Source organism: Vulpes lagopus, chromosome 10 (genome assembly GCF_018345385.1).
Source record: "Vulpes lagopus strain Blue_001 chromosome 10, ASM1834538v1, whole genome shotgun sequence".
NCBI classification, from domain to species: domain Eukaryota; kingdom Metazoa; phylum Chordata; class Mammalia; order Carnivora; family Canidae; genus Vulpes; species Vulpes lagopus.
The window spans coordinates 35496931-35524920 of record NC_054833.1 but is presented as its reverse complement, the minus strand read 5'-3'; the positions used below and the strand labels follow the sequence as shown (position 1 = coordinate 35524920).

At 49.6% G+C, this 27990-nt stretch overlaps 1 protein-coding gene across 2 annotated transcripts in view; it reads left to right on the top strand.

Annotated features, from left to right (window-relative positions):
- Window positions 1-6588: 6588 nt before the first annotated feature.
- Window positions 6589-27990, top strand: part of PKNOX2 (PBX/knotted 1 homeobox 2) — a 258068-nt gene continuing 236666 nt past the window's right edge. For both annotated transcript variants that reach the window (XM_041771394.1, XM_041771395.1), the window contains exon 1: window positions 6589-6724. The gene's annotated coding sequence lies outside the window, so the exon portion shown is untranslated. The remainder of the gene's footprint in view (window positions 6725-27990) is intronic.

Below are 27990 nucleotides of genomic sequence, written 5' to 3'. Positions count from 1 at the left end.
ATCAATTCAACATCTAATACATATAAAATAATTATTAATGAACTATTTTACATTCTTTTTTTTATACTAAGTCTTCTAAATCTATGATTACACATCTCAGTTTGGATCAGCTGCATTTCAAGTGCTTCGTAGCTGCTCGTGGCTAGTGGCCACTGTGTGTTGGATGGCACAGGTTTGTACCTTCCTTCTCAAATTTTTGTGGCCAAACTCTTGGGATGCCATTTCCCACAAGTGGCTCTTTTTGGAAATCATCATAGCATTTTACAGTCTAAATATTCTCTTTCTCAGTATTCCTCTTTCTCAGTTTCGTCAAACTGGCTGTGATACTGCCCACCTCTTGCTAGAAACTGGAAAGAGCTGCAAAATCACTTAAAACTCTTCTCTTTCCCTTCCTGCTTCCCACAGAGCCTCTCATCTGGAGTTAGGGCTGGGTAGCAACCTTGAGAGAGAGAGAGAGAGAGAGAGAGAGAGGCAGCCAATGCTTGAAGAAACTTCCAATATGTACATCACTACCAGAAGAAAGATGGAGTTTTTTTTTGAAAGGCTTTGGGGACCGTATTGCTCCTATATTAGAGAAGCCGGTTAGAGACACGACCCAATTAATTGTCTATCATGTGCCCAGAAGACAGGTGGCATCCCCCCATGCTCCAGAGGATGGGAGTGAAATGGGGGAGTAGAGACAGAGGCTTTCTCAGGGTCAAAAAAGTGAATCAGATATGGGCAAGGAGCCTAGACATCCCAACTTCCAGCTCAGAGTGGAATCCTGCAGCCCCACCTTTTAGGAGATGCATTTTTGCAATGTGCAGATCCCCCCAGCCCGGCTCTAAGGGGTGTGCCCTGATGCATTTCATCAGAAACAGAATCTTCCTCACTTGGCCCTGCCCCCCCCAGTACCCCAGCCCCACCTGGTTTCAGGGTCAGGAAGGAGGCCTTAGGAGAAGAGTAAGCACCCCCTTCCTCTCTTTCATTGCTCCCATTATCTGTGTTTCCAGCCCTCAGAGCCTGTCACAGCATTCTCAGTACACAATATCTCCCTTCCTCAGGCCAATTAAATAAGCACTATAATAAAGGCGCAGGCAAGTACTGCGGAGGCCCTGGGTAAGGGCTATTAAATCTAATGGCTCCATTTGTTAGAGAGCCTCCCATGTGCCAGGGACTGTGCTGAGCTCTGCCTTCATTATTTTATCTAATCTCCATGGGCTCATGAGCTGGATACTATTATCATCCTCATTTCATAAAGGCAGAAGCTGAGACTTGGAGAGTATCCGTGACTTCCCAGATATGTGCCTATCTTGTGACAGGGTGAAGATTGGAGCCAGGTCCATGTGACTCCAAAGCTGGTGTTCTCTGCTAGAGGTGGGGTGGGGGCAGTAGGGGCAAGGAGGTTTTGAAAAGAGATGGTATTTCAGCTAAGTCTTAACAGCACATGGGATTTTGGTGGGTAGGGGGAAGGGGGAATTAAAAGTCAAGACTGAGAGAAAAGCGTGAGCAAGTGCAGGGAGGGCCGAAAGGGCCCTGATTATCCTGGCTTCACCAGGGCTGGCTAGAAGTGGGTTTTTCTTTTCTTTTTTTTTTTATTAATAAACTTTATTTTTTAGAGTGATATTTGGTTCACAGCAAAGTTAGCAGAAATTACAGAGATTTCCTTTGTACTTCCTGTCCTCCGTTCCCCACCACCATCCACAGCCTCTCCCACTACCATCAACATACCCCACCAGTGTGGAATATTTGTTATAATGGACAAGCCTTTATCAGCACATCATTACCCATAGTTCACAGTTTACAGGAGAGTTCACTCTTGGCGCTGTATATCCTGCGGATTTGGACAAATGTCTAAGGACACATATCCACCATTATAGTATCATACAGAGTGCCTTGCTCCCTTAAAAACCTGCTGTGCTCTGCCATTTTACCCCTCCCCTGCCCCACAACCATGGCAGCCACTGATCCTTTTACTACTTCTGTAGTTTTGCTTTTTATGGAATGTCACATAGTTGGTCATACATTATACAGCCTTTTCAGATTGGCTTCTTTCACTGAGTGATATACATTTAAAGTTCCACTATGAAAAAAAATAAAGTTCTACTATGTCTTCTCATAGTTTGTAGCTCATTTCTTTTTAGTGATAAATAATATTCCATTGTCTGGATGTACCGTTGTTTATTTATCCCATTCACCTACTGAAGGATACCTTGGTTGCTTCCAAGATTTGGTAATTATGAATAAAGCTGCTCTAAGCATCTGTGTGCAGGTTTTTATGTGGACATGAGTTTTAAATTTGGGTAAATACCAAGGAGTACAATTGCTGGATCATATGGTAAGAGTATATTAAGTTTTTTAAGTAACTGCTACAGTGTCTTCCAAAGTAGCCGTATCATTTTGTCCTCCCACCAGCAATGAGTGAGTCATCCTGTTGCTCCACATCTTCATCAACATTTGGTGTTGTTGGAGTTTTGGATGTTGGTCATTCTAATAGGTGTTAGTGATACCTTATTGCTTCAATTTGCAATTCCCTAATGACAAATAATGCTGAGCATCTCTTCATATGCTTACTTGCCATCTCTATATCTTTGGTGAGTTGTCTGTTCAGATCTTTTCCCTGTTTTTATTGGGTTGTTCATTTATTTAATGTTGAATTTTAAGTGTTCTCTATATTTCTTGGATAACAGGCCTTTATCAGATGTGTCTTTTACAAGTATTTTTTCCCATTCTGCAGCTTGTCTTCTCATTCTCCTCATGCAGCAGCTTTTAAAACAGATTCCTAGGCCCTTATCCAGATGAACTTTCTCCAGGATTCAACCAGGAACCCAGAACTATAAAGAAGTTCCACAAGGAACCTATGCAGGAAGTCCGTGGGCTAACCCTGGGAACCATGGAAGGTGGTGATGGGGAGGCGTAGGTGGGGGTGCAGGAGATTAACTGAAAGGTAGACCAGGGCCAGATGAGGAAGTAAAATTTGAATGCCATGCTAAGGAGGGTGGCTTTCAAATCCCTTCTTTTTATCATAAAGTCCAATACACATTTGAGGCTAAATCTTATAGACAGTGGTTTCCTGAGGAGAAAAATTGTTTTAGGAAGAACACTCTGGTGATAGCATGTAGGAAGTATTGGGGATATTGGTGGCATTAGAGCAATTAGGAAATCATCAAAATATTCATATTCCAGGTGACTGGTGGTAAGTCCCTCAGCTGGGCTGGGGCAATGATGGAGAAATAAGTTCCATCCAATTCAATTTGATAAGTATTTCTTTAATGTTTTCAGGACTAAGCACTTTATCAAGGTTCTAAGGATTCTAAGATGAAGTAGGTATTGTCCCCATCCTTAAAGAACTCACAATCGAGATTCATCAAAAAAAAATAAATAATTGAGAATAGAGGGAACTGGTATGTGGACAGTGTTACGGACTGAATTATGTCCTCCCCTAAGTTCACACAGTTAGAGCTTCAACTGTGGTGAAGCTCTAACTCCCAGTGTGATTATATTTGGAGATAGGGGCTTTAAGGAGGTAACACAAGTCCTAAGAAGGGGTTCTCTAATCCAATACGAATGGTGTGCTTATAAGAAGAGAAAGACATCAGAAATCTCTCTCCCCCTCTGGTGCACACAGAGGAAGGCCATGTAAGGACACAGCAAGAAGGTGCCATCTGTACGCCAGGAAGAGAGGTCTCACCAGGAACCAATCCTGCTGGTACCTTGATCTTGGACTCCTAGTCTCCAGAACTATGGAAAAATAAGTGTTGTTTGGGCCGCTGGCCCTGTGGTACTTTGTTATGGTGGCCTGAGCAGATGCATACAGATAAGCTTAAATTTTATTCACAGGCTGATAATGACAGGACTCAGGCCATTGATTATACATATCCACAGCTCATAGGAGACAATCTGGGCTGGTGTGAATTGCTTATCCTAAAGACGAATCACGTGCAGACAAGAGTGAGAAAAGGGCCCAGAACCATACCGTAGGAACTCCGGTGTTTAAGAGTGATGGCTGGGATGGGTAGGGACTCCTGTTTGGTCATAATGTTGAGGTGTTAGTGACTTACATGACATGTGTGCCCCGCTCCATCTTCTTCTTCATCCTCAGAAGGATGATTTGGGAGAGACTGTAGAGTATGTAAAGTGAATTCTACAGACTTAATTTCCACTCTGTCCCTTCTCTGATCACTGACAGAGCCAACATTTAGATATGGAACTCCTGGAATTTGACATATTGGCGATTCATGTGTTCACAGTAGATATTTACTAGCTTGTGTTGTCTGTTGGATTCTTATATTATTATCGTTTAATGCTTTATATAGTGGTGCTCTGCCTTCTTCAACTAGAATGAAAGCTCCTTGAGGACAGGAACTGTAACTTGAATTTCTTTGCTTCTGCTCCTTAGCTTGGTGCACACAGCTGAGCTTTCTTCCAGTGGGTACAGGACAAATATTTGCTTTGAATGATTTTGGAGGGATGGTTACATTTAGGTAATCATTTTTTAAGCTTTTGCAAATTACAAATGTAGTTAAAGCAAGATACATTTATTTTAAATTACAATGTGCAGTTTAAGGCATCAAAAGGGTATTAGTAGAAATCACGGTACTTTAAAAGACTCCAAAAATTAACAGCTCATGGCAATGGATCTCCTGTATCAAGAAAGAGTTGGGCACAGAACTAGATCTCAGAAAATGAGGGGTGTGACAAATGTGAATCGGTGATGCATGGCTATTGCCTGCAGTACTATTTATGGCTCACTGACACCTCTCTGATGGGGTTAAGTATTTACATTCAGCCTGATTCTCCCCTCTGACTCTACAGGCTACAGCAACTCACTATGAGCCCTGAGAAAGAGAGAAAGCCTTCCCTCCAGGGGCCCCGGGCGGGCGGGGGGGCAAATGGATCTCCCCTCCCCCTCCCATATCTGAAGAGGGCTTCCCTCTGAGAGTTTATGGCAGCCTGACCTCCAGCCTCTGGGTTGGAGAATCTGGCCACTTCTGTACTACATAAAAAGGGCAAGTGCATTCATTATTATTATATTATTATACAATGTATAATATATAATAGCGATTATGCTGTCAGCAGCCAGAGTCTCTGACCACAGATCAGAGGCTGGGGTGACATAAATCCACCTAGTGAAGTCTTTGGAGGTTCTACGTGAAGGTGAGAGGATTCAACTCCATCCATAAAGGGGGCTCTGGGTGAAGACTTTCTTCCACAAGCAACTTTGGAGGTTGAATTTGGGGAGGGACTGGGAAGACCTGGACAAGCAGTATTTAGTGTATCTGGGACGTGAGGCAGAACAGGTCTCAACTGCCTCTTCCGAGCCATGGAACGCTAATAGCTCTCGTCCTTGCCCACGATGGAGGCAGATGAGGAGTGACCCAGAGGCCTGCAAAGACTGATGGGGCAGCCTTCAACTTCTTGGGTCAGATTCTTTACTGAAAACCTGGCCTGCTTGGGTTTCACTTTCTGCTTCCCTTGCTTACATCACTGTCTTTGTCTAGGCTTTATCCAGGCCCCCTGCCTGCTCTGGGGTCAGAGGATCAATCGCTGCCTGACTGTGGCTGAACCAGCTCCTCTAAGGGCAGCAAGGAGCAAATGTCAAGGGGGCCCCTTTATGCAGAGGGCCATGTGCTAAGTCCTGCACCCAGGTGGCTGGGTGCCTAAGCCTGGCACTTAGTAGGACTGTAATCTTTGCGGATTGAAAGAAAGCACATACATGTATGACCATAAATCCTTGCACGGGTCTTCTTAGAGGGCCGGGCGCCAATTCGGATTTCTTCCTTGAAGTGGATGGAAGCCACCCTAGCAGGCCCAGGCTGAAACAGCCCAGCTGGTCGCTCCCTTTATATTACACCACCCGGACCCCCAGAACTCCGGTACTTTTTAGAATGAAAATAGCAGTGGCTTAGAATAGGCTTGCCAGGCATCTGCAAAGAGGTGATTTACTGACAAAGCCTCTACACCCTTTTATCTCTCCCACTGCCCCACCCCGTTACAGTCTCCCCCTCGGTGAGCCGAACGCCCCGGGAAGCCCACAGCAGAAAAAGCTCTTGAGAATAGGAATAACTAACCAGAGTGTCATCCGAGCACCTTTTCTGGGGCCAGGGTAATGAGAATTATTCAAATGCAATCATAAAAATGAGGCCATCAGGCAGGAATAGGGTGGGGGGTGGGGGGAAGGAGTGGTGGTGGAGGGGAGGCTCCCTCGCCAGCTTTAAGTTTCCTGATTTCGGGGGAGTTGTCTCGGGGTGCGCGGAAAGCCCCTCCGCCCCTCCGCCCCGCCAGCCGCGGAGCCCAGGAGGCCGTGTTCGCGGAGCGCGGAGCGAGGAGGGCGCGGAGGGCGCGGCGCGGGGTGGGGGTGGGGGTGGGGGGTGGGGGAGGGGGGAGGGGGGCGCGGCCCGGTTCCGAGGGCGCCTGGGCGCGCCGGGGTCAGCGGCGGGCTCGCCGTCCGCGGCCGCCTCCGCAGCGCCGCTCCGCCTCCCGCCGGCAGGAGCGGGCCCGCGCGCCGTCTCCGCGTCTCCGGGAAGCCTCCAGCAGAGGGAGACACTCCAGCTGCGGCGCGGGCCTGGGAGCGCCGGGCCCGGAGTGGGTGGGGGCGCGGGGGGTGGGGAGCGAGCGGGAGTGGGGCGAGGGGAGGTGGGGGGGCTCGGGGGGCGGGTCCCTGTGCCGCTGACGTCCCGAGCAGTGCTGGGAAGTATAGGCTGTGTTGTCACGCCGGTGTCAGTCTGATGAAGATTGGCATCAGGTAAGCTGTCATTCATTTCCATGTCAGAGACGCTTTTGCAGGCGGCGGCGGCGCGGCGGCTGCTGCTGCGGGCGGCTGCCTCAGAGCGCGTGTGTTTTATTCCAGTCCCCAAGCCAGAGTATTATTCATTGCGACAGGGCAAGGAGGAGAGAGGGAGAGAGGGAGGCAGCAGGGAGGAGAGAGGGAGGCAGCAGGGAGGAGGGAGGCAGCGAGCAGAGAGGGACGGCGGGAGCGTGCAGAGGAGCTGGGGAAGCGCCGGGAGAGCGCGGAGCGGAGCAGCGCGAGCGGCGCCGAGGCCCGGGAAGGAGGCGGCCGGAGCGGCGCGGCCCGCCCGAGCCCCGGCCCGAGCCCCGGCCCGGCCCGCGCGCAGCCCCGCCGCCCCCGCCGCCCCCGCCGCCGCCGCCGCCGCCGCCGCCGCCGCCGCCGCCTCGCCTCGCCTCGCCTCGCCTCGCCCCGCTCGGGCCCGCGGCCGGGCGCGCATTGTCCGCGGCCCGAGACGCCGTAGCGCGCGGGCGGGGAGAGCCGGGGGCCCGGGAGTGGGGACCGGCGCGGCCGGAGCGCGGGTGCAGCCGCCGGGGCCGGGCCGGGCGCCCCGCGGGCGCGGTGGGGACCTCGCTCGGCGCCCCCGGCCCGGAGCTGCCTGCGGGCGGCCGGAGCGCAGGAGCCGCGGCCGCGTCCCTCCCCGCCCGGGGAGCCGGGCCGAGCGGGCTGTGCGGGCGGGCGGGCCGGGGGCGCGCGGCTGGGGGCCTCGCCCCTCCGCGGGGTCTGCGGCGAGGTCGGGGACGGGGGAGCCCTCCTGGCTTGAGGGCTGGGACGCGAGTTCGGAAAAGGGGGGACGGGAAGCGCCCAGAGCCGGGCGCTGAGGGGCTGGAGCGGAGTCCCGAGTCGGCCGCGCGAAGTTTGCGTTCTTGGGGGCTGGGCGAGCGGGGCTCTCCGGACTCCCGCGCCCGAGGCGGCGGCGGGGGAAGCGGGCGGTCCTTCGGGGCTCTGGGCGAGGGAGCCGACCTCCCGGTGGCCCCGGCTGGGAACGGCGAGCGCCGGGGCGCGGGCGGGGAGCGGCGGCGGCGGGGGGCGCAGCAGCCCGGACTCAGGGCCACGCCGGACTTCGGGTGGCGGGAGTCAGGCTGCGCAGAAGCGGGACTGAAGGGCGCCGAGTCTGCGCCCGGCCCGAGCGGGGGGCTCCGGTCGGAGCCGCGGGCCCGAGGTGCACCTGAGGCTGGACCGGCGCGACGGGGGGCGTCCCTAGTATTTGCCCCGGGATCGCGGCTTTTCCTTGGGATCGAGGCCATCGGAATTTGGGGAGGGTCGCGCGAGCGGGCCCCCTCGCTCCGTGGGGGGAGAGGCGTTTAGGCGGGCGGTGAAAGTAGTTGCCGCGGCCGAGGCAGGCGAGCCCCGGAGGGCTGCTGCTGCTCCCGGGGAGCGCGGGGCTGGAGCCGAGGACTTGAGGCGCGCAGGACCCGGTCCCGGGAGAAGGGTTCGGGGAAGCGGCCAAATCGGAGGGACGTTCTGGGTCGGGGCGGCAGGGCCGCGCCGCAGGGCTCGGAGTGGGTCGGAGGACCGAGCCTGGGGGGCCGCGGGCGTGCGGGCGGCGCGGGCGGCCCGCAGGGACCGCGGCCTGCGCGGGGAGGCCGGGCTGCGGCCGGGCGGGAAGGGCTCCGAGTCCGGCCCTCCGCCCGCGGGCGCTGCCGGGGAGCCCGGCCGCCGGCCGCCCGTGTGTCCAGCCCGCGAAACGGGGCGCTCTGGGTCCTCTACCCCCACCCCACTTGGTCTCGGGACTTGGCCAGCGTGTTGACTTTCCGGATTCCGAGTGCTCCCCAGCGGGTGGGAGCCAAAAGCTTCACATTTGAGGCAGGTCTGGGTGACCCTCCGCTCCCCAAGCCGAGCAAACGATGGTGTTCAAGCATCTCTTACGCAAAGCCCTAGCCCCTAGCCCTCTCGCTCGGGGTCTTAGGGAAAGGGAAGGGGCCTCCTGTCTCTGCACTCGCGATCGCCCACTCGAGCTGCACCCCGCAACCGCATCTTCCCCTCCCACGGCTCAGGCCTAGCTCGTTGGTGGGAGAGAAGTCCCGACCCGGGTGGGAGGTTATTTTCCCTCTGGCCAGCCAGGGAAGCAAAACGTGTAAAGGGGCTGGACGAGAGGAAGACTTGAAATTTCTTTTTTTTTTTTTTTTTTTTTGCAATCCGGAGCCCACGGCCCGGCCCCCCGCAGCCCCGGCCCCCCTCGCGCGGGCACCCGGACCGCGCTTCCGGGACTCAGAAGACGCGCGACCCACGAGCGGCCGCAGCGGCCTCGGGCCTCGAGACTGCCCGGCGGCCAAGCTCCGAGGCTGTTTTCCTGCGGGCTTGGAATTCGAGAGCTCTCCCGCCGGGAGCCGGAGGGCGGGAGGGAGCCGTGACCCCACGGAGACTCCCCAGTCACCGCCTCCCCTTTGTGAGCGCGAAAGGCATGAAAGCCCAGAGAAAGAGAAGCTGCTCCGAGTAAGGGGCAGGGGGTTACTGGAGGGAGATGGGCCCGGCCACCGCTCACAGTAAAATGCCTCGTGCAAATTGCACTGAAGTGTACCCAACTTGAGACTGGCTGTTTTATGATCCTTTCTGGGAGTTTACTGCTCCATGCTTTTAAGTCTATAGATTGCTTTAAGTTAATGAAAGTGCTGCTTTCAAAAGGGGCTTTTATTGTGCGGCAGTGGCAAAGCCTGTACCTCCCCTTTACTCTTCCAAAATGGGCCTGTTTAAAAAGAGGGAGCCTCCTGGAGTTCCCACATGGACAGAGCCTGGGGGAGGATGCCATGTGACAATGAGGATTAATAAAAAAAAAAAAAAAAAATCAATGTCCAAGTAATTCAGAAAGACGAGTTTACTTCTTTTCCGGTCCAGTGTGTCACCTGTGCCTTCTGAAACTGCCTTTTGGACTTGCACTGAGTCAGACTTGGAGTGCTGCGGGATACCTCCCCCTTACCCCCTGTCTCAACACTGCTTTATGTAGGCCTGACCCTGTTCAATTAAACTCAAACTGGATTTCAGGATTTCAACCGGCTGCCAATTCAAACTGCAACTAAAATATTTACTTGGAGCCTGGGGGGAGGAGCTTTGCCCTGCATTTAGTAAGACAGATGTGTTAAAATGTCAGGGAGAAAGGCTGGGAACCTTGAGAAGAAACATGGAAGGCTATTTTTCAGCGCTTTCCTCTTTTTCAATCTATTTGGCACAAAAGGTGAGAGGACAAGGTTTTTGACTAGGTCCTAACACAGAAACTGCAGTGGGGCTGGGCTGTGGCTTTGACCGCATGTCATAACCATTTAAACTGTGGTTAGTTGTTCAAAGCCCAAAGCTTCTCCAAGCTGGGTTTCATTAACTCTACACCAGTTGCCTGGAAGTTCAGTAGCAATAAATTGTATAAACACATTTGAAGTAAGTTAGTGATGAAATAAGGAGAATTACTGTCTTGTGAGTGGAGAATCTTGAATTCATGGAGTTTTAACTTAACTGGAAACATACCTCCTCTCCCTCAGCCTTGATGTTTATGGGTGCACCAGAGTGTGTGTTAAATTTCTGTCTGCCCTGTCCATCTTCAACCTGGGACTGTAACTCATTAGGGACCAAGGCATGCCTAGAAAGCAAAAAGGCTGGGTTTTAAAGGGGGCTCTATTAGCCTGGTTCAGAAACCAAACCAAACCCATCAACCTGACTTCCTTACCCTGGGTGAATGCAACATAAACAGCAGCAGAGCAGGCCAAATTAGATTTTTAAATGTTAGCGGCTTAATAATAACTGTGTTGTTAGCAATTGAATTTGTTTTTATTAAAGAAACAACCTATAAAATTTATAGGCTTCCAACATGTTGCAAGATTTCCTTGTTATTTATTTAGTGCCCCCCCCCCGAAATTCTATCTTCAATTTCAGACTTTTGTTCCTGATTTATTTAATTTAGAGCACATTTTCTAAATTAGTTCAAGGAAGGTGAGAAATGCTGTTATAAGTTTTCCTTTTTCCTATGCTGTGTGGCATAAGGACTGTGATGCTGTAAGATATATATAAATGTGTGATGCAATTGCTGGAGGTGACGGCATGTGAAGCCAAGTGTCTGGATCAAACAAAATGCAGATCAGAGTATGGAGAGGGCGAAGTGATGCCACGGAGGAAAAGCAGAGGAAGTTATACGGAAAATGAAATCATCGCGAGCCACCGTCAGCCTTGGTTCTAGCCAACACACCATGCTTTGTATAAAACACTTCACATGCGATCTGTGACTTATTGAAGATTGAATTATATTGAGAAGCAGAATTTAGAGGGAGTAGCTGCCCTGGCTGGGTTCTGGCCAGGCTGCATGGCCAGGCTTGTTGCAATGGGGATCTGCTAATTTAATTAAATCTAATACCTGGTGGGAAAGAGAGGAAGGAGATAATCAGGGTTGGCAGGTCAACATGCTGAGCTAGTGTTTAAGCTGAAATTTGGGGGCCTGGCAGTTTTATGCTCTGTTACTGTCTGGCAACATGACTCCAGCGGGTCACCTAGCTTCCGGATCTCTGTTTCTTCATCTGTAAAGTGGAATGCATCTCACGGATTCCTCATTAGGCTACAGGAGGGGCAAATCTTGCATGACTCCCTGACTCCCACATTGGGCGCACTCTAAATAATAAAGGAAACGAAGAGAGGCTTCTGAGCAGCCAAATGACATTCTTCTCTGTGTTTTCTTTCCTTGCCCAATCCAGAGCCTTTCCCCACAACTCTCAGGAGTTCTGAGACTCGGGCAAAGGGGCTGATCGCCTGCCTTTCTTTACATCCTAGAATTTGAAAATGCCTGCTGTGATTCCACAATCCACCTGCACTTTATCAGGAGGGGAAGTTAAGTTGAGGGGGACCAGCATGCTTCTCCCGGGTGGTGCTACCTGGAAGAGCTTTCAGGCATCAGATAAACACAGAATCTGATTTATCAGAAACTCAGCCCCTTTCCCTTTGTGCCAGCGGAAAAGAAGAGGCCTGAGCCTGGACTGGTGTGTGACATCTGGTCGGCCTGGGGGGTGGGGGGGGGCGGGGGATGGGCGCTGGTCTGGAGCTAGCCGCAGCTTGAACCTCACTTAGCAGTCTCCATGCTGGCAGATCAAAGCAGAGGCTGGGCCAGAGAGCCCAAGAAGTTACACCCAGCACTTATACAAAAGTGTATCCGCACTTGGAGTCTCCTGTTTCCATGCCTGATATTTCAGTGCGAGCCCTGATACTGGAGACGTGGCTTGTGGAATGCTTGCCTTTAATCCCCCCTCATCCATAGGGACTTCTTGGGGTCATTTTTTTCCTCCGCATATCCTCCTCCAGTGGTCTTGAGCAACATCTTAGTCTCTGTTCTGACTAGGGGTGAGAGGATGGAGGTAGGAGGAGCAACAGTTTTGCTAAGGGAACGCTTACGGGTTGGAAGGCACCATCCTTCTACCAGAGCTCAAGCTTTTTCTCCTTCCAGAGCCCCCAGGAGTAAGGGAGAAGCAGGCCCTCTGGCAGCTTGGGAAGAGCTCGCTGCAAACGTGTTGTCTTGAGGGGGATCTGCTGTTTGGCTTGGATGCCTCACCGCAGGCCCTGCCTGACTGGGTTTCTAATTACAAGAAGGCCATTTCTGCTAAGACCTATCTCACTAAAAACACATCCCTGTGTGTAATAAGAAACCCTAAACCAGGCAGGATATTTTAAAACTGAAGCAATGAAGATTAGATTAAGTCTCCACCAAACAGCTTCGTTCTCGTATTATTTTTGGCTGGAATGTGGAGAAAAGCAGCTGGCCCTGGGGCCCGGAGCAGGATCTTTTGAGGGTTCGGATGGGGCTGGAGTGGGTGGTGTAACTGCTAGTTTCTCTGCTTAATAGGAATGTGGCCAATTTCAGTACAGCTCAGTACAGCTCAGTACAGGCGGTGGGGGTACCCAGTGGGGGATGAGGGAGGCCCCCCCCCTCCATTGGGAGAGGCAAGAGAGTGGCCCAGAATGAGCAGATCACGGAGCACTGAGAATGCTTTTAAATTCCCCACCTCATTAGGACCTAGTCTTTTGTGTTTCAGCTTATGCTTCCACTCCCAGTCCTATCCCATGCCTAGTAAAACCACTCATCCTCCACGTGGCCTTTGGAGGAACTTTAATATATTGGGTACTTTTCTGGTTGGAGAGAAGGAACAGATAGTTGTCCAAAATTCCTGGAAATCGAGCCTAGGAACCTGACATCACAAGCCCTTTTTCCTGTCCTGCCGGGGAGAGGCGGCGGCATGGTCTTCATTCATTCCTTTGTTCCTCCGTCCAGCAAATATTTGTTGCATGTCTCCCCTATGTATGCCTGGTACAGTTCTAGGCATTGAGGCTACAAGCAGCAAAATCAAGCAGGACGAAAACGTATGACCACGAAGTCCCTGTCTTCTTGGAGCTTGCCTGCCGTGGAGAGAGTGCAGAGTATGGGCTTAGCCTCAGATAAAACTACATTGAGAGCCTCATTTCTAATTGCAAGAATTTAGACACATTAGACACATTGCCTAACATTTTTGATCTAGCTTTTCCACCTATAAAGAGAGAAATAAAAGTATAAAGCTCAAAGAATTGTGGAGAGAGCATCTGTAAAGTACCTAGCAGTGTGTGGCATACGGCAGAGACGCAATCAGGTTCTTTTTCCTCCCCAGGTTATTCTGGATGGGGGATCCAGTTGGTGGATTACCCAGCCTCCCCCTTCCCCCCTTCCCCTTCCCTTTCACTTCCCCCAGGGATTGTGGCCTGGGGCCTTTCTCAGGTCACTGGCACCATCAATGAATGTTGGACAAACAGCCAGTCACACTGTGGCCTGGTGCTGCCTGCTGTGTGCTGACCCCAGCAAGGGCTGTGGTAGAAATAGACACCCAGACCCTGTGCAGTTTGCCAGTGGACAAACTCAACCCAGAAACACGTAAGAGATGACATGCAGCTGCGCTGAGGTGCCATGAAAATGGGCACAAATCATTTTGTGGGGCTGATGCCGAGTAATGAGGACAGAGTGGAGGTGAGCGCTCAGCAGCGTCAGTACCGAAGTGGGGGGTGAGCTCTGGCCAAGCAGGGCTGGAAGGGGACTCAAGACTCTCCAGGCCACAGGGCTCATAGGGATGGCTGGGGGCCCACCTGAACCAGAGTGAGGAGGTCAGCCCCTTCCCAGCATGTCAGGGGGTTGAGTGGGCCACCCCTGCCTCCAGCAGTGCCCCCTGGGCCTCCCAGTGTTGGCGACTGTGGGGGGTTTCTGAGAGGACTGTTCCTGTTGACTTCTCGATGCATAGAACTGACTCAGTGCTTGAAGCAAACTGACTAATCCCATTCCTGACTATAACACGACTCTCCTACCCACCATCCCTGGTCTTCCTAAGCTAAGGGAGCAGAGTTTATGGGCCACACCTGGGCCTCTCAGGACCTAGGAAGCTGGCCCCGGTTAGAGTGGTTGGGATGGAGGAGAGGATAATGGTTTGAACTGGGAGTCACAGGGTGGTGGATTCTGCTCTAGACCTGGCCACTGACTGGCTCTGTGGCCTTCAACAAGTGGCTGACCTCTGGGCATCAGTTTCCTCACTTATCCAATGAGGAGCTTGACCTTGCTCTCAGAGGTCCCCTTCAGCCCGAAGTTCCATGATTCTGTTTCCTACCAACCAGATTGCTTCGTGACTGGGCAATGACTGAAACCACTACCACCACCAAGCAAGCTGCAAAGGCACACACAGGGAGGGTTGGCCCCTGGGTGGTAGGATATCAACACAGTAGAAGGAGTTGGCTTTGACTTGCCTGATGGCCCCCCTGGGGCAAATGGACGGGTCCTAGCAATAACGGTTGGCTCCAAGAGGGCAGCTTTTCAGTCTGAAGACTCACTGGCTTCTTCCTCAAGGGCGACATTTGCTTCCTTTGTTGAGACCACGTGGCCTTGGGAGAGGGACCACAAGCTTCGGAGTCAGATTCTGGGTTCTGACCCTGGTTCTACTACTACTGATCTGTGTGTCTTTGGGTATATCACTTAAGCTCTCTGAGCCTCAGTTTTCTTGGAGATATCGTTAGGATAATAATAATAATGCAGAGGACTTAGGAGTGCTGTGAAGACTCTAGAACATAGTATCTAAAAGTGCTAGGCACATGGTAAGCTCATGGTGCCTTTTAATATTCTTTCCTAATAAAGCCCATCCTCAGGCACTCTCTCATTTAATCCTTTCAATTTTGGGAAGCAGGTGGAATAGGCATTGTTATGTCATTTGACAGATGAGGGGAGCTGGGGCTCAGAGAGCTACAGTGGGGGGTCCAGGAAGAGGTGGTGGGTGTCTCCACCTGTTCACATTGAATAGGGGGTCCAGGTCTACCTTCTACAGCAACGCTCCTTTCTTTAGTCTTTTGGAGACAAAGCAATTGCCTTGCTGCGCTGAGGGCTGCTCTACCCTGAGCTCCACCTACTCCTCTCCTGAGAATCTCTTTAAAGGAACCAGCAGGACCCATCCTCTCCGTTACCTACACCTTTGTTTGGTAGACTCCGGGGAGAGCTATGAGCTGTTATGGAAACCAATGCCTAGAAGAAGATCTGTATTTTTATTTCCACAAGCCTGCAGTTACAGATGGGGCTGGCCAGCACAAGGGGTGGAGGTCGATTTAGGGGCCCGGAAGTGTAGTCATGGCAGTGGGTGGGGGCAGCAGAGCTGTGGTGCAGCCCAAGCTGTCAGCCCCCCGAAGCCCGGGGTGTGGAGGATGGAGGCTCGTACCTACGGTCGTCTGACTTTCAATCCTGACAGACACCAAGGGACGTTGACCCCATTAATGGTAGGGCCTGCTAACTCCGAGTGGGTGTAGGGGCCCAGTCCCCCCAGTTCCAGGGTAGCAGTGTGGGTCTGTGGTAGAACGGGGTGGGGGGAGGAGTGAGCTCCCCAGTCCCAGAGGTTCTTCTTTCTGCACTCTGACATGGTCACCGATCACTACTCTATATCCAGGCCTGTGTTAAGCCTTGAAAGTACAGGGTTGTGCCTGCCCTTTCTCAGGGGAAGCCGTGCTGTGTGTGTGGACTGTGGTTCTAGTTCCAGATCAGAGAGAGGCCCAGAGAGGCTCCAGGGTATGCCCAGGGCCCCGTGGTGACAGGTGCTTGTTCTCACTCCTGAGCCCTCCCTGGTGATTCATCTGTCCGTCAACAAGCATGGCCTGAGCCCTCTATTTAATGAATGCCCAGTAGCATGCTGCACTGGAGTCTCTAGGAGCTATACAATCTTACTGCAGAGCCCAGACAAATGCACATCACACTGAAGACAAGCTGTGTGACCTTTAACATGTCTTTTAATGTCTTTGACTCTTAGCATCCTCATTTTATACAACGAGGAAGTTAGATGAGATTGTCTTTAAGGCCCCTTCTGGGTCTACTACTTATGACTCTCTGGGCTATAAATGCTAAACTGTGTGTGGTTCAGACCTCTGGGCACACTGTGTCTGGGGAAGGTGGTGGGACACCCAGGGGCATTTAGCCCATTCTTGGTAGGACCTGTCTAACCCTGATGAGCTGAGGGAGATGGAAAGATGTGGATATAGCAGCAGTTGGGCCTCACCTATTTGGATGCGGGGGCTGGAAGAGCTCCTGCTGGCAGGCCCTCTGAGTTCTCTAGTCTCCAGGGGGACCATAGGGACAGGAATCAAGCAGGAGAGCCCAGTGATATGGGAGCTCAGGTCTGCTGTGCTCCTGGGGCCTGTGTATATAAGTGGTGGTCTTGCCCTGCTACCTCGTTGGGAGCACCACCCTCCAGCTCTGGGAGGAGAGAGCCAGACTCGAAGGGGGGCAGTAGTCCCCTGGGGCACTCCTCACTTGTGTTTGTTCTGGAAGAAAGCCAAGGAGCTTGATGGGATTCCCCAGCCTTCCCTGGAGGCTGTTCCCAGGGAAAGTGACTCGTTCCTTGCACTGGCATAGCTCTCATTGGTAAGGCACCCCAACTTGTGAGAGCCTCTTGGTGGCAATGAGATGGGGACTGCTGACTTCCAGATTGCTAGGAAGGCCGCTTTCCAAGCTGGACATCTGGTCTCCTGGAATACTCTTCAAAGTCATCTCCATTGGCTTTGGAAGGGGAGATGGAAGGAGAACTTCATTCCCAGGCTGTACTCTGGGGACTGCCATTAGCTGCTGGCAAGGAAGAAGGGAACTTCCCTGGCATTCTTTTGCACAGAACTGTGGTGCCAGCGTCCCTGCCTGAGCCTGGTGGAACTGGACTCTTTCAGGGAGGAAGGAGATGGGCTGCCACAACTAGCTTGTAGATCAAGGGAGGAGAAGGATTTTTCCCCCGAACCCTGTGATTTTAGGGGAGCTGTGCAAGACCATAGACTGGGGGCTCCTTCACTATGTGCTGGGGGTTCCCACCTCTCTATCTAGTCCTCACCATGGACCTGAAAAAGAAAGTGAAGCTCAGAGTAGGTAAGAGAGAGAACTTGCCCAGAGTCACGGGGCTGGTTCTGTGGCATTCTGGATCGGCAGGCTTTCTAACCCAGCATGCGGCCTCCTCTAGGGAGCTGCGTGTTTCAGGGAGTAGTTGCTGGATTCCTGGCTGCTTTCTCTCTCCATCTCCCGCCCACCCCAGCCCCCCTGCTCCAGTGCATGCATAGTTCACTGTGGATCCAGGGCTCTGGCCTGGGGAGGTCACAGGTAATGTGATTGTGGTGCGGCAGGAAGGGCGACTGAGGCAGGACAGTGTAGAACAAGCCAAGGGCTGGGTTTGAGCCTTGCCTCAGGCTTGTTTACTGCATGACCTTAAAAGCTGGCCCCACTTTCCTCATCAGCAAAGTGGCGGTGATAATACATCCTGTCGGCGCTGTAGAGAGGACCAAATGAGTTAATGTATGTGGATGTGTTATGCCCGTTATAAAAACACAAATGAAAGCGCCTACACAGTGCCTCGCATGTAATACGTGGGGGAGAAAATTGGTTGGCAAAGATTCTGTGTTTCTTATTAGTTTAAAGTAGAGCATTCACACAAATACACACCTCCTCTTATACTCGCTCACAGAGTTATGACAACCATGTTTAAGCAATGGAAAGCGGGCAGGATGGCCTGCCATGCTACCCCATTGCCAGGGCATGAATGGTTCCCTCTGCATGGTTTCCAGAGTCTGGCAGAAGTTTGAAAAACCTGAATTCTGTGCCTGCTGTGTGTCAGTGGTTGTGCTCACTTAGGCTTTGCCGTCTAATGCAGTGCAGGGGCCTGGTGTGGAGTGCAGGGGAGGGGGGGGTGATTTGGCCTCCACCAGGTCCCATCAGCCCGAACCAGGTCTTCATCTGATAGATTTTTATTGAGCACCTTCTACATGCCAGATCCTGCAGAGGTCCTGCAGATACAGCTTCCACTAGACCAGTCCATGGGGGAGGAGGGCACTCGAGCTATGTAGGTGATTACTGAAACCATGGTTAGAGCCATAGAGAAGTCCAGCAAGAGCGTAAACAGGGAGTGTAACCTACTTTGGGGGTCTTGGAGGGCAGCCTTGTGTTTTGGCCCTCAGATGAGGCCCTTTCTAGGCAAAGAGTTGGCCAAGCCCTCCATCCCTGGTGGCTCATTTTCCATCCCTGGCAAGGGCAGAACAAGGTAAGAGGAAGACAGTGGGCACCAGAAAAGTCCTGCCGGGGAGCTTTGCTCCCATCTGAGTTTCCCATCCAGGCAGAGCTGATGTCATTCCCATCCCCCACCCCCAGCCCCCAACCCACCCTCATGCTCCTTAAGGGCATAGCTTTCAGGAGAAGCCTTTAGAAAAAAAAAAAAAAGTATCCCTCCCCTATTTTTCCTGAAACTCTGTCTAGGGCCTTCATAGTATCTGGGGGTACCCAGTGATGTTCACATTGATCGCTTACCTGAGTCTGACTTCTGGAAAGTCCTCAGGGGGAGCAGCTGTAAGCTGAGGAGGAAAGACTTGCCCTTCCTTCTCAGCACCAGCTGGGGAGGGGGGTATTTATTGAAGATCAGGCCCCCTTCCTCTACATTGGCTGGAGTCAACTTCTTGACCTTATTTCTTTGGTGTGTTGGTAAAGCCATGTCATTCTTTTAGAAGCACTGGGCACAATTTGTGATAATTTTGCAGTCTTGTATTTTGGAGGGTTAGGGAAGAGAGAAAAGAAGAGGTGGCCAGAGGGATGAATGGACTTAAGTTGCTAGGGCTGTAAATCCAATTCCATAAATATGAAAAGGAAAGATGCTTTCAAGGGAATAGCTGATGTTGCCATGTGACTCCCTGGGTTTAGTCATCTCCTAGGGCTGGCAAAGGGGATTTAGTTCAGGGTTAGACAGGTAGGGGTGACAGCCCAGCTTTTGCTACTTGCTGGATGTGTGATCTTGCACAGTTTCCTAACCTCTTTGAGCCTTACTTTCTTCCCTTTTGTGCAATGGGGTAAGCAATGGCTCTTTGTAGGGGTTAAATGAGACAACACAGCAGAGAGCCTGGTCTAGGCCCTGGCCTCTAGAAGGTCCTGAGTGTGAATTCCATTCCTGTCACTTCCTTCTCTCCCCACAGTGCTGGACATCAAGGAGATGAAAGTACCCCTTTAGGAAGCGGGAGGGAGTGGGGTGCAGGAAGACCGTGGGCCTCTCTGGGGAGCACGGCTAGAATGGCCATCTGAGGACACCACAGCCTGGAGACTTCCATGTCAGAGCCTGGCTTGGTTTCCCTGAAGGGAGGGGAGGCAGTGCTCTGGGTCTCTTGGAAGAACCAGGACAGCACAGGTGATTTCAAGGAGGGCTGTGAAAAAGAGAGTCATTGACACAGGGAATTGGAGGTACGAATGAAGGCAGGGAGGAAATAAACATTTGTGAAGTGTCCGCTGTGTGCTTGGCATGGAGCTAAGTACTTTCGTACCCATTGTTTAACTTTTATGAAATTAGAAGCATAGAATCTTAAGCCATGAAATCTCAGAACTGGAAAGGACCTCTGTCTATCCCAGCCTCTGTATTTTCTATATGGAAAATTGAAACTCAGAGAGGGGCAGAAACTTGCCTAAGGTCACAGAAAATTAGTGTCAGAGCTGAATTTGAAACTGCCCAGGCCGGGGCAGTTGGGGCAGTTGGGATAGAGCAGAAAGAGCATAGACCCTGGAATCAGGAAGACTAGGTTTGACTACAGGCCCACTTACAGAAGCTCACTCGCTTCCTGTACCTCAGTTCTCTCAGTGGTCAGATGGAATGGTAATCGTCCACCCTAGTGGTGGCCGCGACAATGGAAGGAGTTAACTGGTGTAAAGAGCCTTGTGTAGCATCAGGGGCTCTGCAGGCCCAGGGCTCTGGCCACACCCACTCCTGAAGAGCCCTCAGCCTGTCCCACCCAATGCCCACTGGGTGCTTGATAAACAAAAGCCCAGGACATTCAGTTACTCTTCAAGTACCTACTGGGTGCCAGGTGTATGCCAGGCACTGTTTTGGTGCCTGGAATAGAAAGTTGAGCAAAAACAGACATAGCCTCTATCCTGATAGAGTTTGCAGTTGGTTGGAGTAGAGAGGCCTTAATTAAAAAAAAAAAATCATACAAATAAACATGAGAATACAGGTGTAATAAGAGCTGTGAGAGGAAGAACATTAAACCCTGAGAGCATTGAACAGGAAGGGCTATTTAGAGAGAGCAGGGAAGTGTCTCTCTGAGGAGTGATGTTTGAGCTGAGGTCTGAAGGACATCAGTGAAGAAAGACACGAAGGAAGAGTATCCCCGATATTGGGGGCAGAGGGAACAGTAGGTGAAAAGGCACTGGGGAGAGAAGAAGGGGCTGAGAGATGGCCAGCGGGACTCAGAAGGGTTCGAGAAGGAGTACCAGGAGTCTGACTCTGGACCAGGCTGCAGCTCCTGGAGAGGTAAGAGATCCCAGTCTGAGATTCTGCAGTGGAGACCAGGTTCAAGTCTGGCTACAGGCCTGGAGAGAGAAACAGATGATCTCCAGCCTCAGTTTTTCTGCCCCAAATGAAAGTAATAAAAATAAAATCATAGGTAGGTAGATTGCGTGTCCACAATGGAGAGGAGGGAGGTAAAAGTGAACAAATGGACAACGTACTTGGCCTTCACCATATAAGTGAACAGTGTCAAATTCATTTATGTTAAAGCTTTAATGATTTGGATTCATAATTAAATAAAAGCCAAAGTCCTTATCTTGGCCAAATCTCCACTTCCCCCATTCAACTCCCATCACTGTCTCCCTCACCCATCTACTCCAGCCACACTGACCCCCAGACCTCCCTGTGGTGCCTGGAATAAGTCAGGCATGCTGCTACCTCAGGGCTCTTGCACTTGCTGTCCCTCTGCCTGGCGCGTCCTTTCCACACACATCTGCCTGGCTCGCTCCCTTGGTTTCTCCAGGTTTCCACTCTAACGTCATCCTCTCAGTGAGGCCCTTCCTGGGGACCCTCTCTAAAGTGAAATCCCTTTTCTCCTATCCCTGGCTCTCCCTCCTCCCTTTTATTTTTCTCTAGTATTGATTAGATTTTGTCTCTTTTTTTCCACTCCTATAATCCAGAAGAGTACTTGCATATAATGAAAAGCCAGTCAATGTTTGTGAAGGGAATGATTGGATGAGGAGAGCTGTTTGCTTGTGAAATGAGTTGTTAGGTTCATACAAAGTTTGCTTTTTCCCTTCCTCTGAAATGGAGACGTGGGATGTCAGATTGGAAGGAACTCAGTAACTAGTCTTTGAACAACTGTCTCATTCAACCACTGAGGATAGAGAAGCCCAGAGAGGTTAAGGGGCTTGTGAAAGGTCACACAGTCAGAGCTAGGATGGGAACTGAGGGCTCTCGGGTTCACTCCAAGATCTTTCTACAAGGTTTTGGCTTTTCTGCACGACATAGCTTCTGGGGGTCCCCAACTTCCAGGGGGTGGCATGTCCTGAGGACTCAGGCTTCCTTGAATTCTTTTCCTGGGGCCTCATTCCAGATCTCTGTTGCTGCTGCTCATCTCACAGTGAGGCACTTTGGGGCCATCCTTGGGGGTAAAAATGGCCATTGGCCACTGACAGGCAGACATATTTCTCTCCCCATTTCTAGGAAGTAACATGAAGGAGCCGTTGGTCTTCTGTAAAGGTCAATCCACGGGAAATGATAGCTCTTACTTGGTAGAAATCTGCCTAACATGGGGAATGATACAAAGAAGTATCAGTTTCTCATCCTGCATTCCAGAAACTTCTAGTCCAGCAAGGGTGACAATATTTTATTAACATCAATAATAATATTTTTTATTTTTTTATTTTATTTTTTAAATAGTAATATTAAAATAATACTAATAGCAAACATTTATTGAGCAGCGACTTTGTACCAGGCATTGTTCTAAACACTTTGTGCCTTACAACTCATTTAACTCTCCCAGTCTTTGAGGTGGCTGCCCTACATCTTTCACATTTGAGTAATCTGAGGCACAGAGAGGTTGAGTCACCGGTTTCAAGTTACCCAGCTAATAGGTGGGCAGGCCAGCATTTGAACCCAGACAGCCTCTCATCAGTGCTCATCTTCTTATTCATTAAGTTAAATAATAACAAAATAAGAATCCAAGACACATCGTGAAGAGGTGGGTATGGGGTCAGAGGATGAGGCTTCACTGCAGGCTACGGTATTCCTTGATTACTACGGCTTCCTTTGCCTGAATTAGAAGAGGTGTTTGGATAGCTGGAGAGAGGCTTTGCCCTTTGTGTTTTCCATCTTCATGTGGAAGGGAACGGTGATTAGGAGGACTTGGTGAAGGTCTTGTCATGGGGCGAGCCCCCTTCTCCCTTGGTGCATGCATACACTTGGAGATGATAGATGTGAGTGAGGCCCTCTACCAGCTGCCCGGTGAGGCTGGGAGGAGGGCCTGGCACAGTCTGACTCCTTCCCCATGGAACGGTTCTCCATGGGCTTATGTTATGGGGACTCTGCCTTGATTCCTGGTAAGGAGCCTCCTGAGAAGGACTCTCAGGATCCAGGCTTCTTACATGTTTGGGGGAACCTCTGAGAAGATCCTCTAAATGGTCTCCAATAATGTAGCTGTCCTATCTGCAAAATGGGCTGGTAATCCCCTACCATGGGGTTGTTGTGAGTATTCGATGGGGGCAGTGCCTCAAAAAAATCTGCCCCCATTGGCATCAGTTACCAAGTACCTCTTCTCTTCTATCCACTCCCCTCAAACCCCAGCTCAGCCCAGACTGGCTTCTCTTAGTCTTAGCCTGGAGCTGGGACATAGAGAGAAGGGGAGGTTTCTCTGTATGACCTGGCCCTTTGGGTCTATGCTGGAGGATGGGCCTAAAGCTATTCTCCTATTCAGAGTAAGAGTCATTGATAATGTCTTGCAATTACATCTGCATCCTGAAAAATGTATTTGCTTTCTTTGGAACCACGAAGCACAAGGGAGCCTTGGTTATAGGATGACCAACCATCACAGTTTGCCCGGGATAGTTTTAGTGTAAAAGTCTCATGTCCAGGGGAACCCTTTGGTCCTGGGGAAGTTGGTCACCCTATGAGTCAGTTAGGAGGGAGAGGATGGGTACGGCTGAGGCTCCTGTACCCACTAAAGGCTACCCCCGTTGCTCCCTCCACTTGGCTTCTGAATCTCCCAGTGACAGATGGAAATCCATGGAGGGCTTAGTTGAGAAGTAAAAGGGTTTGGCTTCAGACAGACCAGAATTCAAATCCCACGTCTGCTGTGTACTATCAGCTTGACTTTGGTCAAGTCTCAGTATCCTCATTCATAAAAATGGGGACTTTAATAACTATATTACATTGTTGTGTTGGGACTCAAACGGCCTAATGCATGGAGCAGCTGGCACATGATAGGTATAACAGGCTGAGCTATCTGAGCCCTATCCCCAGTGCTGGGGATGGAATGTTAAGGAGCTGCTTCCTTTCTCCCACAGAGGCTCTGCCGGAGTTAGGCCTCCCCAGCTTTTCCAAGTCAGCTGCACTTGGCCTGCCCAACAGCAGTGTCCTGGCCTGCCAGCAGCCCCCAAGAGGAACGTGTAAAGGACCCTTGGGGGGTTTTGTGGGGAGAGAGATGGAGACAGGTGACCTGCTATTGTTCCTGCCCTTGAGGCTGGGCTGGTGGCTCGACTCCAGGGTACTTTTAATGTATCTCTTCCCCTTTCCCTGACTCATTTGATTTTCTGGAAAACAGGAAGACTTGTTGGAATCAAGAGAACTTGCAGGAGGATGTTGGGGAGCCTCTAGTCTAATTTGGCCTCTTCTTGGATGAGGACCTGGAGAATGGGGTGGTTCTGACCATCTGAGATTTGACCGATGGTTAGTACCCAGAGAGCCTCTTGGCTGAATAGGCTGGAGATTCTTTAAGCTCCAAGGGACATGGTACATGCGGGTAGCATGCAACAAGTCTGTTTTCTGGCAGTGGATTGTCTGTTATGTGGATTATTGGTGACACAGCTTATATTCCTGGCCAGCTACCCTCTGCCACTGCAACCTACTCCTGGGCATCCTTTCTTAATAGAAGGAGAGCTGTGCTCATGGGGCATTGACTCTTTTTTTTTTTTAATTAGTTTTTTTTTTTTTTTACATTGACTCCTTGTAATGGGTCAAATGAAACTAAGAAGACAGACATCATTTTCAAAGACATTCTAAAATTCACAAAAAGAGGTGTTTCCTTCAGATTAACTATTTTCCTGATTAGCCACAGTAGTTGACCTTAATGAGCGAGGGGCATCAGCAGATTTCATTCACTCCATGAATGAAGTGTTCATTAAGTGCCAGTATGGGCAGGGAACAGTTTCATCCAGAGCAGAGAGTATGAATGGGCTATTACTTTGAGCTGAATGTGTTCTGTTTCCTGTGGGGTTTTCCTCTGTTGCCTGCAGATCCTCCATTTGCCTCAAATATATTTTCAATTTATTTAGCACCCATTGTGTGCTGGCCACCCTGGAGGAAGCCAAAAGATGCTAAGACTTGGCCTCTACCTGAAGGAGCTTACACTTTGAGTAGGGGAGATAAGCATGAAAACATGGAAAGTTAGATTATTTTGGAGGAGTTCCGTAGCAGTACTTAAGAGTGGTTCATGACAAGTGATATTACAGGTCAGGAGGATTCATTACCAAATGGGAGATACTACTAAGAGTGAGGCTCACAGAGGAAGGAGAGATCAAATGGGCTGTGGGGATTGGGAAAGATGTCGTGGAAGAGGTGGATGTGCCAAACCCTTGACACTTACTACTTGGTAACAGGCTTGAAGTATGGGTATAACTGTCCCAGTTTTCACATATGGCACATGCCCAAGCCACACAGCTGATTAAGTTTGGATCAAAACTTCATCCAGGGGCACCTGGGTGTCTCAGTGGTTGAGTGTCTGCCTTTGGCTCAGGTCATGATTCTGGGGTCCTGGGGTGGAGTCCCACATCAGGCTCCCCACAGGGAGTCTATTACTCCCTCTGCCTATGTCTCTGCCTCTCTCTGTGTGTCTCTCATGAATTAATAAATAAAATCTTTAAAACAAAAACAAAAAACCAGGTCCATCTTTATCTAAACTTTTTCTGTTAGAAATCCCGTCTCCCATGAACTTAAAGTTTGGGTAGGATTGAATAGGCAGGGAGAGGAAAGCCATAAACAAAGGCGTGTATGTAGGAAGATATCAAGTAAGGACCCTAGGGTAACAAGCCAGCCAGCACGAAGGGAGGAGGGGCTCCTGGTGGAGTAAGAGAGCCTCTGGAACTTTGCACATGCTGACTACTCTTCCCTGTTTCCTCCCCAGAACCTCTCCTCCCCCACGCAGGAGCAACCCATTGCTTTTGCTGGCTTGGAGTTTGGAGGCTAGCTAGGCTGGCAACTTCCAAGAAGACCTAATAAATCCCTAGTGATCATAGTAATGATAGCAACACCATCTCATACCTGTATAATGCTTTTCCATCTACACAGTACCTTCCCTTGAAACCCAGAACAAACCACAACGAAAGACATCCTAATGGTTGAGCACAGTCCAGGGCCCAAGGCCATTGCTGCTTAGACCTCAGAAGACAGGCCAAGTACCAGTTCCTCAGGCAGGTTACTCACTGTTAATCATTGTGTGTGGTCAATAAACATTTGTTAAGTGGTTGCATCTTAGGGGAGTCCAACTCCATTTGTGGGTAACCTGATTCCAGCACCCCTGTAGAAAGCAAGCAGCGTCCCTAGTCCTTCCCTCCTGGAGTTTGTTCAGTGTCCTCTGTGCCCAGTGGCCCCATACCTCAGTCTAAGTAGAGTCTGTTGCAAAGCCTATGTGCATTTTTAGCTGCTGAGTTCAAGGTTGAAAGAAATCTGGATTTTTCCCCCTTTGGTTAGGCTCTTTGGGTTCAATTTGTCTACAAGAAAGTAAATATATTGTATATATGATAAAAATTTGCCATTTTAACCATTTTTGGGTATTCACAGTGTTACATAATCATCACCATATCTATTTCCAAAACTTTTTAATCACCCCAAACAGACACTTTCTACCCATTAAGCAATGACTCCCCATTCTGCCCTCCCTTCAGCCCTGGTACCCTCTAAATCTACTTCCTATCTCTACAAATTTGCCTGTTCTAGATACTTAACTTAAATGGAATCATAATATATTTATTCTTTTTGTCTGGCTATTTTATGTAATATGTTCAGGGTTCATCTGCATTGTAGCATATGTAAGAATCTCATTCCTTTTTATAGCTGAGTAATAGTCCATTGTGTGTGTGTATATATATATATATATAATTGTATTGTATAATGTTGTATTGTATTATATATATATATATATATATATATATATATATATATACACTGAATTCTGTTTATCTCTTTCTTTGTGATGGACACTTGTGTTGCTTCACTTTCCAACTATTGTAAATAATGCTGCAATAAATACTGGTACAAGTATCTGTTTGCCACCCTATTTTCTGTTCTTTTGGTTATATATTTAGGAGTGGAATTTCTGGGTCATATGGTCATTCAATGTTTAACTTTTTGAGAAATTATCAAACTATTTTCCACAGCAGCCACACCATTTCAAGTTCCCATCAGCAAAGCACAAGCATTCCAATTTCTCCACATCCTTGCTGACACTATTTTCTGTTTTTGTTTTTGTTTGTTTGTATCCAATCTAGTAGGTATAAGGTGGTACCTCATTGTGATGTTGATTTGAGTTTCCCTAGTGACTCAGGATAAGACTTTTTGTGGACTTATTGGACTTTTGCATATTTCCTTAGAGAAATGTCTATTCAAGTGCTTTGCTCATTTTCAAATTGTTCTTTTTGTTGTTGAGTTTTAAGAGTTCTTTATATATTCTGGACATTTAACCTTTGTCAGATACATGATTTGCAAATATTTTCTATCATTCTGTAGGTTGTCTTTTCACTCTGTTGATAATGTTCCTTGATGGACAACATTTTTTAAATTTCAGTGAAGTTCAATTTATATATTTTTCTTTTGTTACTTAGAGTTTTAGTGATATATCTAAGAATTGTTGCCAGATCCAAGGCGTTATCCCTAATTTTTAAAGAGCTTTATGTGTTTAGCTCTTATATTTAGATTGTTGATCCTTTTGAGTTAATTTTTGTATGTGGTATGAGGTAGGGGTCTAACTTTATTCTTTTGCATGTGGAAATATGGTTCTCCCTGCATCATTTAAGAGACTATTCTTTCCCCATTGAATGGACTTGGCACTCTGTCAAAATCAATTAACCATAGATGTACAGGGTTATTTCTGGAATCTTGATTCTATTCCATTGGTCTATATACCAGTCTTTATGCCAGTGGCACACTGTTTTGATTCCTGTAGATTTGTGGTAAATTTTGAAGTTGCAAAGTATGAGCTTTCCAACTTTGCCCTTTTCTTTCAGGCTTGTTTATGGATATTCAGGACTTTTTGCAATCCCATATCAATTTGGGGAAAGGGCTGTTGGAATAAACCTTTTAACAATATTAACTCTTCCTATCCATGAACATAGAATGCCTTTCCGGGATGCCTGGGTGGCTCAGCGGTTGAGCCTTGCCTCTGGCCCAGGGCACAATCCTGGAGTCCCAGGATGGAGTCCCACATCGGGCTTCTTGCATGGAGCCTACTTTTCTCTCTGCCTGTGTCTCTGCCTCTCTCCCTCTCTGTCTCTCATGAATAAATAAATAAAATCTTTAAAAAATGCCTTTCCATTTATTTAGGTCTTCTTTAATTTCTTTCAGCAACAGTTTTCAGTTTTCAGGGTACAAGTATTTCACCTTTTTGATTATATATATTCCTAGGCATTTAATTCTTTTAGATGCTATTTCTTAATGTCCTTTTCAGATTGCTCATTACTGGTATATAGAAACACAACTGATTTTTGCATGCAATCAGGTACCCTACAACTT